Source organism: Lotus japonicus, chromosome 1, assembly GCF_012489685.1.
Source record: "Lotus japonicus ecotype B-129 chromosome 1, LjGifu_v1.2".
NCBI lineage: Eukaryota > Viridiplantae > Streptophyta > Magnoliopsida > Fabales > Fabaceae > Lotus > Lotus japonicus.
In genome coordinates, this window is record NC_080041.1 from 40456673 (window position 1) to 40469929 (window position 13257).

General features: G+C 41.4%; 1 long non-coding RNA gene across 1 annotated transcript; it reads left to right on the forward strand.

Annotated features, from left to right (window-relative positions):
- Positions 1-10755: 10755 nt before the first annotated feature.
- LOC130731841 (uncharacterized) lies at positions 10756-12790 on the forward strand. The gene is made up of 2 exons (XR_009016842.1): positions 10756-11149; positions 12549-12790. It is a non-coding gene; the product is annotated as an uncharacterized LOC130731841 (long non-coding RNA).
- The last annotated feature ends 467 nt before the right edge of the window (positions 12791-13257 follow it).

Genomic DNA, 13257 nt, shown 5'->3' on the forward strand with positions numbered 1-13257 from the left:
ACTCTTCTTCGTCTTGAAGTGCTTCTTTGGCTTCTTGTCCTTCTTCAATCTTGGACAGTCACTTTTGTAGTGCCCTGATTCTTTGCACTCAAAGCATGTGACTTCCTTAAGCGAGGACTTCTTCTGACCTGAGGATTCAGACTTTCCTCTTGCCTTTCCAGAGCCTTTGTATTTGCTCTGCCTGTGCTTCCAGATGCGATTGAGTCTCTTGGAGATCAGAGTCAGCTCATCTTCATCAGAATCTTCTGATGCTTCTTCAGATTCCTCTTCTTCAGCTTGAAGAGCTTTTGACTTCTCAACCTTAGCCTTTTCAGATTTGGATTTCAAGGCTATGGACTTTTTCCTCAGATCTTGCATCTCTGAGCGCTTCAGCTCATGGCATTTCAAAATGCTGATGAGTTCTTCTAAACTCATATTCTCAACATCTCTCGTGAGCTCTATTGAAGTCACCAAAGGCATCCAACTTTCAGGAAGACACCTGATGACCCTTATGACATGATCTTTTGTTGTGTAGCTCTTGTTGAGAGGTCGTATGCCAGCTACAAGCAACTGAAATCTGGAGAACATTTCTTCAATGGACTCATTTGGCTCCATGATGAAGGATTCATACTTTTGGATCAAAGACAATGCCTTTGATTCTTTGACTTTCTTGTTTCCTTCATGAGACATCTTCAGAGATTCGAAAATGCCTTTTGCAAACTCACAATCTGTAATCTTCTGGTACTCTTCATAGGAAATAGCACTTAGAAGAATTGCTCTTGCTTTGTGATGTTGTGAGTACAGCTTCTTTTGATCTGCAGTCATCTCTGACCTTGGGATCTTCTTGCCATCTGCATCAACTGGACGCTCGTAGCCATCCACAATAATATCCCAGAGATCTGCATCGAAACCCAGAAAGAAACTTTCCAGTCTATCTTTCCAATATTCGAACCTTTGACCGTCGAACATAGGAGGCTTTGCATTGTAACCATCTCTTTGAGTTTCACTGGTGGTGGCAGCCATTGTTTTTCACACCGGCCCGGATCGCTGAACACTGTTAGGTGTGGTAATCAGAACTTGCGCTCTGATACCAATTGAAGGTATGAAAAACGGTAGAAAGGGGGGGGGTTTGAATAACGTTTTCAGTATAAAACTTCCACCTTAAAGATTTTGACAAATCTTTCGAGAACTTAAGTGCTAAAGATAAGAGATAGAAAAGCACACAAGGATTTTATCCTGGTTCACTTGATAAATCACTCAAGCTACTCCAGTCCACCCGTTAAGGTGATTTCTTCCTTCGTAGAATGAAGGCAATCCACTAATCAGGTAAGAGTTACAACTGCACTTGAAACCTACAAGTGACTAACAATTACACTGACTTAGCTCACACTAAGATTCACTCTCTTAGTCTTCTCTAGGATCCGATCAACCTTGATCTCCTAAAGGAACTAAACAAACTGTTTATCAAAGAATTGTTTACAAGAGATTTGCTTCTAAAAGGCTAATAGTAAACTCAATGAATTTCAGATGAAAGAAAGCTTAGAATAATTTGAATATGTCTTGCGCGTATGTATTGCTTCTAGCCGCTTCTTTCAATCTTCAGCCTCTATATATACTCCAAGGATTAGGGTTGAGCGATGCATGGGAAATGCTACCGTTGGAGGGCAGTTCTGGAAAATCCAGCTTCTGCTGTGGCTGAGAACGTTAGGTAGGTCGTCAGGAAGGTACAGTTGCTTTTGTACTTGGATAGCGACGCGACCTTTAAACCTAGGAGACTCTTGATCAGGGGAATGCTTCATATTGGAACTTGTGAAGCCGGTTGATCAGAGTCAGAGGGAAAGCACAGATCCTCTGACCATTGTATCTTCTGATTCTGAACTCAGAGGGAAGAACATGGCCTTTAGAGTTTCTTGCTTCTGGACTTCAGAGTTTCCACTATTCAGCTTCTGGATCTTCAGAGTCTTCTACACCATCAGAACATCTGAGCCTTCAGTGTTTCTTGGTTATCAGACTTTCTGGATCTTCAGAACTTCTAGTGACTGAGTCCACATCAGAGTTTGTATAACTTCAGAACTTCTGAAGCTTTTCCACTGTTCATACTGAACATGGTGAATGCGAAAGCGTTGCTTGGGTCACTCTTTATACACAGTGCTTCTGATTTGTGTGAGATTGAGTTGAGGTTAGAGCCTGTAAATAGCACACTCAGAAAAACACGTTAGAGTACCACAATTGTTCATATCAAAAGGTTAACTTGTAATCATCAAAACATAGAGTTGTACTACTAGATCAAAACTTGATCTTACAACTGTCCAGACCTTGCGAACTCTAATTTAAAACTTTGGGTTAAAGCCTTGTTTAATGTGTTAATTGGGTTGATTAGTGGGCTCAGAAGATCATAATCAGAAGATTAAGAGGAAGCTTAGTGGGCCAAGTGTGTTTGGATTGCAAAAGAGGGAGCTATGGTTATGAAAACCCTAGCCACACTAACAAAAGGGGGGTAATCCTATTTCTTTTTTTTTCCTACTGTGCAAAACAGAAAACAAAACACTATGAAACACCAAACACTACAGAGAGCCATCATCACCATCTCCTCACCATCACCGGCTGCCACCCCAGCACCCACCCGACCACCGCCGGCCGCCGCCAGCAAGAGAGAGGAGGTGGGAGCTACAGCGAGAGAGAGTGCGACGCGAGCGGGAGAGGGAAAGGAAGAGGAACGCGTGGAGAGAACATTGGACAGCAAGGGGAGTCGACTTTCTGAACCTTACTTCCTCTATATTCAGATCACCCTCAAGGTAAGGGCTGGTCTAGGATGGGTAGCTTCATTAGGAAATTGTTTTCCATGACTTGATATGAAAGGTTTGTGTTGGAGGGTTTTGCATGAGGGTTGGATATTGGGATTAACTTGCTGGATTCTTCTTATGATCATGTTCTTACTGGATTTGCCATGAGCCATGTGTTATTCCATATGCTATTCTTGCTTAGGTTCTTGATGCTTTGTGAAGATCCCATGCAATACTTGCTAAGTTTGACATGAAACTTAATTGTCCAACATGATGTTTGAGATGTGTTAGGTTCTGAAATCTTTTCTATGGATGATTCCACATGATTATAAAATGTTTTAGTTGCTGGAAAATGGCTTTGAAACCGTGTACATGCATCTCCAAAATTTTAACTTAGGGCAGAAGTGACCCTGCCAGTTTTCTGCACTGGACAGCGCACTTCATGGCCCGATATCACCTATTTCCGGTCTTCAGATGAAAAAGTGATGAACTAGAAAGTTGTGGGATTTTGAATTAGCTTTCCCGACATGTGTATTGCGAAAATTTTGGTTGCGAAACGAGCTCTGTAGGTCGATTTTAGTGAGCGCTGTTCCTGCTGTCTTTTAAAAAAAAAATGGCCGAGACTCTTTTAAGGGTTTTGGGTGAAATTCTTTCTTCCGATTTATGCACAAGTTCACATGATGCTATGATTAATGGAATTGCTATGAATTATGTGTTGAGACGCATGAGATTTATATTCATGATATTTCTTAAGTAAATTATTGTGTTTATTAAATAATTGAATAAGGGGTCGCTCACCTAGCCGTAATTCCCTTTATTCATTGTGAATGTGATATTGTGCTAACATAGTTGAGACAAGATTTAATAAGATTCTAGGATAACCATAGAGCCAAACTTAAAAGAGAATGAGACATAACTCGCATGCAAGTGTAATTTTAATGATGAGATTTGAGATGGACATAGGTCTAGAGTGGACTATGGACCTTGAGAACGATGGTACCTTGCACGCGAGGGAGATTTTCTTGACAACTGTGCCTCTGCGGACGCACGTGATTGGCCAAGGAGTTTTGGTGGGTTGTGTGAAGTGAGGAATCCGTTAGCATTGACTAATTAACTTGTAACTTTCCATAAGAGATATGTTATATATATAAATATACTGTTCCTTACTGTGATTTGTTATTGTTTTTCTGTTTGACCTGACCCTTTCTTGTTTGCTATGTGTTTATTTGGGGGGGGGGGGGGTAGATGACGAGAACGACGACGATGGACCATGAAACTTGAGGACCAGTACGATGACGAAGCCTGGGGGACCGACACCTCTGGGATTCGGAAGATCTATGTCGGAGATGTGTGCATCATTGGGGAGGACGAGGACGGCAACATAGTGGAGAGTTAGATGATTCGGGGAGGGATCTATGACATGCCATACGCGCCAGCGAGGTTCCTTCAACCCAAGGATGAAGAATCACGAGTGTCACCGGTTAAGCACGAGGATAGTGAAGAGTCCGTCACTTCAGTGAACACGGATGCTGGAACGAAGCGACGTCCTTATGGTGGTGGTGCCCGTTGGATATTCAACACGAAGGTTGGTCCAAGGCCGAGGAAGAAAGCACGGGGTGGCGAGGTCGAGGTTCCGAAGAAGGACTCTGCGGGGCAAGAGGGGCAGTGAGTGCATGTGTGTCCCAGTGAGAGCGCATATCTGTCCTTGGAACTTCATTTATTTATTTATTTTTTTATTTTGCTAAACTTGAGGAGGCAATTGGCTATTTTATGTAACCGGATTACTTTCACTGTGGGTTTTTCCACACATGGGTGTGGCCACGACATTATTTTCTACGGTTGTTTTATGATTGTGTCATTTAATGCGCGACGTTGATTATGACTTTATTTCAAGTTATCATTATTATTCCGCTGTTTATATTTATTGTTCTTTTGTCGGAGTTTGGATAAAGAGTATCAACATACTCGAAAACTTATTCATTTCTCGGCTTATCCTTTAGATAGCCCAAACAACAAATCAGCTCATCGAGCGAAAGAGTATTAACATACTCGGAAACTCATTAGTTTCCCCAAACTTGGACTCGGCGACACTTCTCATTTTCCAAAAACAAATATTCATGTCTTAAGCTCTTAATTGAATTTGTAATCATTAATTAAAGGTTTTGAGGTTGTTTAATGTCTTATGAATTTTCCTCGTAAAATAATTTCCATTTAGTTTTATCTCAAGTCTTATAGGCTTCAAAAGATCCCATGATCCCAAATAATTCCCAGAGAAGGTCTCGATCCATCAAAACAATATCAAGGGTCCGAACCTCGGTCCGTTCCATCAAACTTCCTCAAAAACTCACAATAAAGTCTGGCGTAACAGCCCGTTATCCTCACTCTGCCGAATAACAGATATATGTGTACTTGCATATTCAAACAGTACAATCCAACAGTCATGGCACATATAACAACACATTGAGGAATAACCATTTAGCACTTAGCATATAGGGCAAATATCACACATCCTAGATTAACCAGGTAGCATTTAGCATGTGAATCAACCTCAACAACAATCAAGCAATAAAAGATTATCAATTGTTAGTCGTAGCCTCAGAAAACGTTTTTCCCAATCAACCACAATCAAGTGCATAAACAATAAATCAAGTCGAAATCGTCGACACCTAATTCATTATCTAGTATTCAGTGAGAAGCCCTCACCTCTTGGTTTTCCAAGGTGTTCTTCCAAGTTTCCTTCACAATCCTCCTCTTGAACTTCACAAAGGTCTTCAAACGAACCTTAGGACAAATTCACAGAAATCAAGCACAATGAGTCAGAAACTCAGCAAACAATACACACTAGGGTTACACGAAACATTACAAACTCCGAAGTACGACAATCTAACGCGTTAAGACAAGTTTTCGAAAAAACGATATTTCCTCCCCCCTTGATGGAGCTCTCGGCCACGTACCCATCCAATTTGTTTTTCGATCAAACTTGGTTCCTAGGTTATCATTAGCCGTAACTAAGACGGTTCTAAGCTCAGAAAAATTTTCGGATCAAAAACTGTCGCAGGGGTATTTTGGTCATTATTTTCAGCTGAGAATTTCAAAACTGGATTTTCGAAAAACAAATTGGATGGGTACGTCAACAACGACGTTTATGACGACTAATCCTTCCAGCGCTAAGCTAAGTCGTGAATTTTCAGCTTAAAGAACGAAACTTTACCCATAAATGGGTTTTTCCAACAGAAATGGATCCCGGCGGCATTTCGTCGACATTCGGCAAAATGTAATCCGCTAAACACGCTCAGGAGCATGCAGGGAATATGTTTAGACACTAAAATCAGCTTATTTGGACAGAAAGACATAGAAGAAGTCGACAGAAACGACGATCAGAAGTTAGATATGGGATTCCTACCTCGAGGTCTTCGATTAGCAACGAACTGTGCCGCAAACGGGCAAGAAACGGCGAAAATCAAATCCTCCTCCTCTCCTTGAAGCTCGCGCGTTTGGGTATGAAATGGGTGAGTTTTTTGAAAATTTTTCATTTTCCCGCTATTTATAGGTTTTGGAAAATTTGGAAAAATGAAAATTTCGCGATTCCGATTTTTCCTGCGTATTCCTCCGAGAATTCTAAGATAGGTTCTGGCGACAGAATTCCAGAACTCAAAACAGGTTTCTTGGAATTTAATCAAACGATCAAAAGTCGGTGTAAATCGGTTTTACCCGAAAACTACTCTTTGCAGTTGACGTCGGATGAGAAAACTTCGTTCTGAAGAAAGATTAGAAATAACGAGAGAAATAGGCGCACGCGGGTGGAATCTTCATTTGAAGCTCCGAATAGAAAAAGTATTCATCGTCCGTAGATTTTAGGGTTTCTGAACTATCAGGGTTTCGGTTTCGGCAAACTCCCGAGTATTGGAATTTGGCGTTCGTACATTCCAGGGTTTCGCATCGAAACGCTTGTTTAGCGACGATCAAGAGAAGTTCTAACATTTCTCTGAAGATTTTTGGAATTAATTTCTGTCGTGTCTAAAAATGTAAATTAGTTATTTTCTAGCGTTCTTAACCTAGGTTTAAGCGAATACTAATCGTGTTATAACTTTTATCGACTTTGATACAATCCTCAGTTTTTTTTTCCTGAACTTTCTCCTTCACAAATTTACCCCATTCAGTAAACACTTGTTCAGGTTTTCCTTCACGTTACATTAAATTAATCGTGAAAAGAAATTTTATTCGATTCATTCCAAACTTAAAACTTTGGGTCTCACATTACTACCCTCCAAAAAGAAAGTTTCGTCCTCGAAACTTAAGGTTCAGCAAAAAGTTTCGGATACTGTTCCTTAATCTTTTCCTGCAGTTCCCATGTCGCATCACCAGTGTCCTTGTTCCAAATGACTTTTACCAACACAATCTCTTTTCCCCTCAATTGTTTTATCCTTGTGTCTCCAATGCTAATTGGCGGCGTCTCGAACGAAAAGTCATCCTTCAACTCGATGTCATCAAGTTCGATAACATGCGTCGGATCCGCAATATATTTCCTTAGTTGTGACACATGGAACGCATCGTGAATGTTTGATAAAAATGGTGGTAGTGCAATCTGATAAGCAACTGGTCCTATACGACGAGTAATCTGGTAAGGTCCAATAAACTTTGGCGTAAGTTTCTTCGACTTAATCACTCATCCGACCCCTGTAGTCTGGGTAACTCGCAGAAACACATGATCTCCTTCTTCAAATTCCAGAGTTCTGCGCCTCTAATCGGCATAACTTTTCTGTCTACTTTGAGAAGTCTTCATTTTCTCTCTGATCTGTTTGATCTTCTCTGTTGTCTGTTGCAGAAGTTCTGGTCCAACTAACAAATTCTCCCCATCTTGATACCAACACAAAGGTGTTCGACACTTGCTGCCATACAAAGCTTCATACGGTGCCATACCTATGCTCGTATGGAAACTGTTGTTGTAAGTGAACTCTATCAATGGCAATAGATTATCCCAACTACCCTTGTTGTCCAAAACACAAGCTCGTAGTAAATCTTCCAATGATTGGATAGTCCTCTCAGTCTGTCCATCAGTCTGTGAGTGATAAGCAGAACTTAATCTCAGCCTCGTTCCCAAAGCCTCCCGAAGAGCTCCCCAAAAAAGTGAAGTAAATTTTGGGTCTCGGTCAGAAACGATACTAGTCGGTACCCCATGAAGGCGTACGATCTCAGCTATGTAAATCTCCGACAGTTTCTCCACATTGTAGGTAGTTCTCACAGGTATGAAATGAGCCGACTTGGTTAATCGATCCACTATTACCCAAATCGAATCATAACCTTTATGAGTTCTTGGCAACGCTACAACAAAATCCATTGATATGATGTCCCATTTCCATTCTGGTACATCCAAACTTTGTAACATACCCGATGGTTTCTGATGTTCCACTTTCGCCTTCTGACATGTCAAACATGCAGCTACATACTCGGCCACTTATCTCTTCATTCCTGGCCACCAAAAATTCATCTTCAAGTCTTGGTACATCTTCTTCATTCCAGGATGAATGCTCAACTTGCTCTTATGACCTTCGTCCATAATCAACCTCCTCAAATCAGGGTTGTTAGGTACGCAAACTCTATCCTTACACCGCAGGATATTGTCATTCCCTACCTTGAATTCCGGGTCCTTACCCTGAATTATCAAGTTCCTTTTCCCGAGTAGAAATTCATCTTGTAACTGTTGGTCTCGGATTTCTTCCATCAGTCCATTTGCGATACTGATCATACCGAACTTCAGTTTTCCCTCGGATGATCTCACGTCTAAACACAAATCTCGAAATTGTTCCAGCAATTGCAGCTCCTTAATCATCATTGACGAGATATGCATCTTCCCACTCAAGGCATCGGCAACAACATTAGCCTTTCCAGGATGATATTGTAGAGTAAATTCATGATCCTTAATGAATTCCATCCATCTTCGCTGCCTCATGTTCAGCTCCTTCTGGTCAAACAGATACTTCAAACTCTTATGATCACGGAATATGGTAAAAGTGCATCCATATAAGTAATGTCTCCAGATCTTCAGTGCAAATACGATCGCAACTAACTCTAAGTCATGAGTTGGATAATTCTTCTCGTGAGTCTTCAGTTGTCGTGAAGCATAAGCTACAACTTTCCGTTGTTGCATCAGCACACATCCCAAACCTTGATGCGAAGCATCATAGTAAACCTCATACGGTTCCTCTGGTTGTGGCAGAACTAGTACAGGTGACGTCGTCAAACGTTCCTTCATCGTCTGGAAACTTGTTTCACAAGCTTCGGTCCATGCAAAAGGTTGATCCTTACTCGTAAGTTGAGTCAAAGGTCCAACAATCTTGGCAAAGTTCTCGATGAAACGACGATAGTATCCCGCCAAACCAACAAAGCTCCTGATTTCCGTCACAGTCTTTGGCTGTTCCCAAGCCAATACTGTCTCTACCTTTGCTGGATCCACAACTATACCTTCCTTAGAGATTACATGACCTAAGAATTTCACTTCTTCAAGCAAAAATTCACACTTGGAAGGGTTAGCGTACAGCTTCTTTTCTTTCAGCACTTGCAAAACTTGGCGCAGGTGTTCCTCATGGTCCTTAGCATCCCTTGAGTAAATCAGAATGTCGTCGATAAACACTACGACGAATCGATCTAAGAATTCATGAAAAGTCCTGTTCATGTAGTCCAAAAAAATAGCAGGTGCATTTGTCACTCCAAATGGCATCACCAAATACTCATAGTGTCCATAGCGAGTTCTGAATGCAGTCTTCTGAATATCCTCCGTCTTCACTCTAATTTGATGATAACCCGACTTCAGGTCTATCTTTGAGAATACTACAGCTCATCGAAGTTGATCCATCAAATCATCAATTCTAGGCAAAGGATACCTATTCTTGACGGTTGCTTTGTTAAGCTGTCGGTAATCAACACACAATCTAGACCTTCCACCCTTCTTCTTTACCAATAAAACTGGCGCTAATGAAGAGTACTCTTGAGATCCCTCGTTCAAAGATACACTAATATGGTTCGCAGATAGATACTCGAAAAGATCCGAGTCAGGAAAAAACCACTCTCTTTCGGTTGCAGTCCAATAGACAATGATAATGAGATAACCAATCCATTCCTAGGATCACATCTAAGTTCTTGAGAGTTATGCATACTAGATTAGCATGAAAGACTCTATCTCTATACGTCACCGGACAGTACATGCATGCAGCATTAGCAAGTAGGGTTTTAGCAGGTGTAGTGACAATAAGATCAAAGCTCAAAGCAGTTACAGGCAGTTTCAGTCTGGTCACGCACTCCCTAGAAATAAACGAATGCGTTGCACCGGAATCGAAAAGTACAGTTAGAAGATTACCGTCAATCTCGCAATTCCCTCTGATCAGACCATCAACTCCTTCAGCCTCTTCACCATCCATGGTGTAAACTCTTGCTTTGGCAGCAGGACGCTTTCCCCTAGCAGTGTTGACAGACGGTTCAGTCTTGGGTGCCCTACACTGACTGGCAGTGTGCCCAAACTTGTCACAATTAAAGCACTTAGGCCTCGCGTCTGTACACGCATTAGCATAGTGCCCCAGCTTTCCGCACTTGAAACAGTTCACATTTCTATTCACAGTCTGATCTCCAGAACCACCAGCAGTACCAGCCATAGGTCTGTATGTAAGGCCCTAAGTTCAATTTGGAACAATTTTATGGAAGTTCGAATAAAATTGAAGTTTTAGTTAATGTTTGATAGCTGGCAGATTAGAACTGTCAACTTGTGCGAATTTTTAGAGGGTCTTAACGACTTCATTTGGGAAAACTTCCTTCATGAGAGTTGTAGCCCTTTAAGTCTAGAAAATTCTCGAAGTGGAATCAGGTCATTCCGACCTCTGTAGCTCGAGATATCATCGGTTTAGTGACGATGGTCCTGGCTGTACAGTAGCAGCGGATTTAATTGATGTGTTTCCTTTCAATTCCGAGTGTGATCGTGATATTACTAAAAAGGACTGAGGTTTTTGATTAGTTTCAGTTCTGAGTAAGTTCTTAAGTGATGGGGTCAAGGGTTTTGACTTGGGTTGGGCTTGAAAGAAAACAAACCCTAGCCCAAGAGAGGGGACGCAGGCTATGAAGGGTCTTGGGAGGGAAAGGGTTTCTTTTCACACTATTCTGAAGAAAGAAACCTTGAACACTTCTGAAACACGTAAAACAGAGGAGAAAGAGTGAGAGAAACTTTCCCCTTGCACCCTAGCCGTCACCGTCCCAAGCCCCACCACCGTCGACGTGTTCGCGCAAGGGAGAGAAGGAGTTTGCGAGTGAGAGGGAGAGAGGAAGGTCACGCGTGGGAGAAGAGGAGAGAAACCAGAACCTTGCTCTTCACTTTCATCTTTTCTTCAAGCCTAAGGACAAAGGTAAGGGCTGGTTCTAGGAATGGGTAGGTTCTTTAGGGAATATGCCATGAATTACCATGAGAAACAACTTGAGTTTTGGACTGTTTTTGCATGATTTCCTGTACATGCTTGCTTGCTGGAATTTTTCTCTTGAAAAGCCATGAATATGATCCTCAAACGTTGTTTATGATCTGAATCTATGATTTTATGCGAGTTGCCATGGTATTTGTTAAGTTTTGTGCTATTTTGCACTTGTTATAACATGATCCTTGCTAAATGTTTGGTTCTGAAATTTTGAGTGGATATTTGGGTTGTTGGGGCTGTACCAAGACTGCCATGATCAAAGGGAAAGGAAGGAAAATTATTTTTGAAAACCATAGAGCCATGGGAGTTTCGCTGCCAGTTTCCTGTACTGGACAGCAGACTTCAGAGCCCCTTTTTACCTGTTTATCGTCATCAAATGAAAAAGTGATTAAAATGAAAGTTGTAGATTTTCGAAATATCTTTCCAGACATATAAAAATCATAATTTTTGGTTTAGTAATGTGATCTGGGGGTCGTGTTTAGTAACGGTCACACCTGCTGTCTTCCTGTTCCGGACAGTTAGCTTTAAGGCCTAATATCACCTAATTATGGGACTCAAATGAACAAGTGTGTAACTAGAGAGTTGTAGATATTTAAAATAGCTTTCTAGAAAGGTATCATACGTGATTTTTGGTTGAAAGATGCATTCTGTGGCTCTATTTTTGTGAAAGTTGTTTCTGCTGTCAATATGTTGAAGTTGCGATGATATATTATGCATGAGTGAATGTTCTTGCGTTCCTTTACGTGGATTATATTTATTTTCTGAGTTAATGGTTCAAGGGTCGCTCACCTAGCCGTAATTCCCTTGTAACCCGTGAATGTTGTGTTGTGAAGGTTGTTGTATAAAGAGTATGATAAGACTCTAGGATTGATTTTAGAGACTTAACAAAGAGAAAAGTGTAATAAACTCGCTTGCAAGTAAATGTGAATAATTGGACATAGGTCTGGTGAGGACTATGGACCATGAGAACGATGGTACCTTGCACGCGAGGGTGTTTTGTGGGTTGTACGGTGAGTCCCCACGTGATTGGCTGACTGCGGTCGCCTTGTGATTCTGTGGACGGACGGTGAGTCTGGCGGACGGTGAGTCCCCCCACATGATTGAGGGTTGTACGGTGAGTCCCCTCCGAGATTTGTTCATCTGCGGATGATCGTGATTATGGCCATGGAAGTTTTGGTGGGTTGTGTGAAGTGAGATTCCGTTAGTAACTGACTCTTTCCCATAAAAGACATATAATGTACTTATATTATATATGTTGTTGTTGATTTTGTCATTATCATTCTTTTGTTGGACCTGACCCTGCTTGTTTGCTATGTGTTTGTTTGGGGGGGGGTAGATGGTCGTGAAGATAATGGCGATGACTCATTCTTGGGAGTTGATGCTACGTGACGTGCCAATACCGGAGGACGACTACACTTCAGAGGAAGAGGCTAAGGAATAGGGTTTGGGTTGAGAGTCTTTTGTTTTCTGTTGGGGTTGAGAGTTTCCGAAGTGTTGGTATCGAACAATTTTATTGCTTAAATTCGAATGAACAAGTTTTGATGTAATCTTTATTTTCATTCAGGCCTTTGATTCGTACTCTTTACAGTTGGTTATTTAAAAAGTTTTACGATGTTGGTTACTTCCGCGTGTTTTTGGAAAGGTTATGTTTCAAGAGTTTTCGTAAAATGAAAGGTTTGTCATTAATTGAAGATTAATAAGTGAATCGACGAAAACTCTTTACGAAAATTGGTTAACTAGTTACTGTGTGACACCCGAGAAATCGGGGCGTTACACTGTAAGATCCTGAGGTAAACCCTCTTCCAGCAGGACGTTGATATGGTTTCTTGTTCTGAAATCTCCCCTTTCCTTGGTAATTTTGAGAACCTGATCTCACTGGTCCTCCCACTCCAGCACGATTCAACCTCTTATTCTTCATCAGCTCAACTTCTGTGGCTTTCTCAACAAGCGACTGAAAACGCATGATTCCCAGTGCCCTCACGGAATCCTCAATATCCGGCCTCAGTCCATTGACAAAACGCTTACACATGTAGCGTTCATCCACA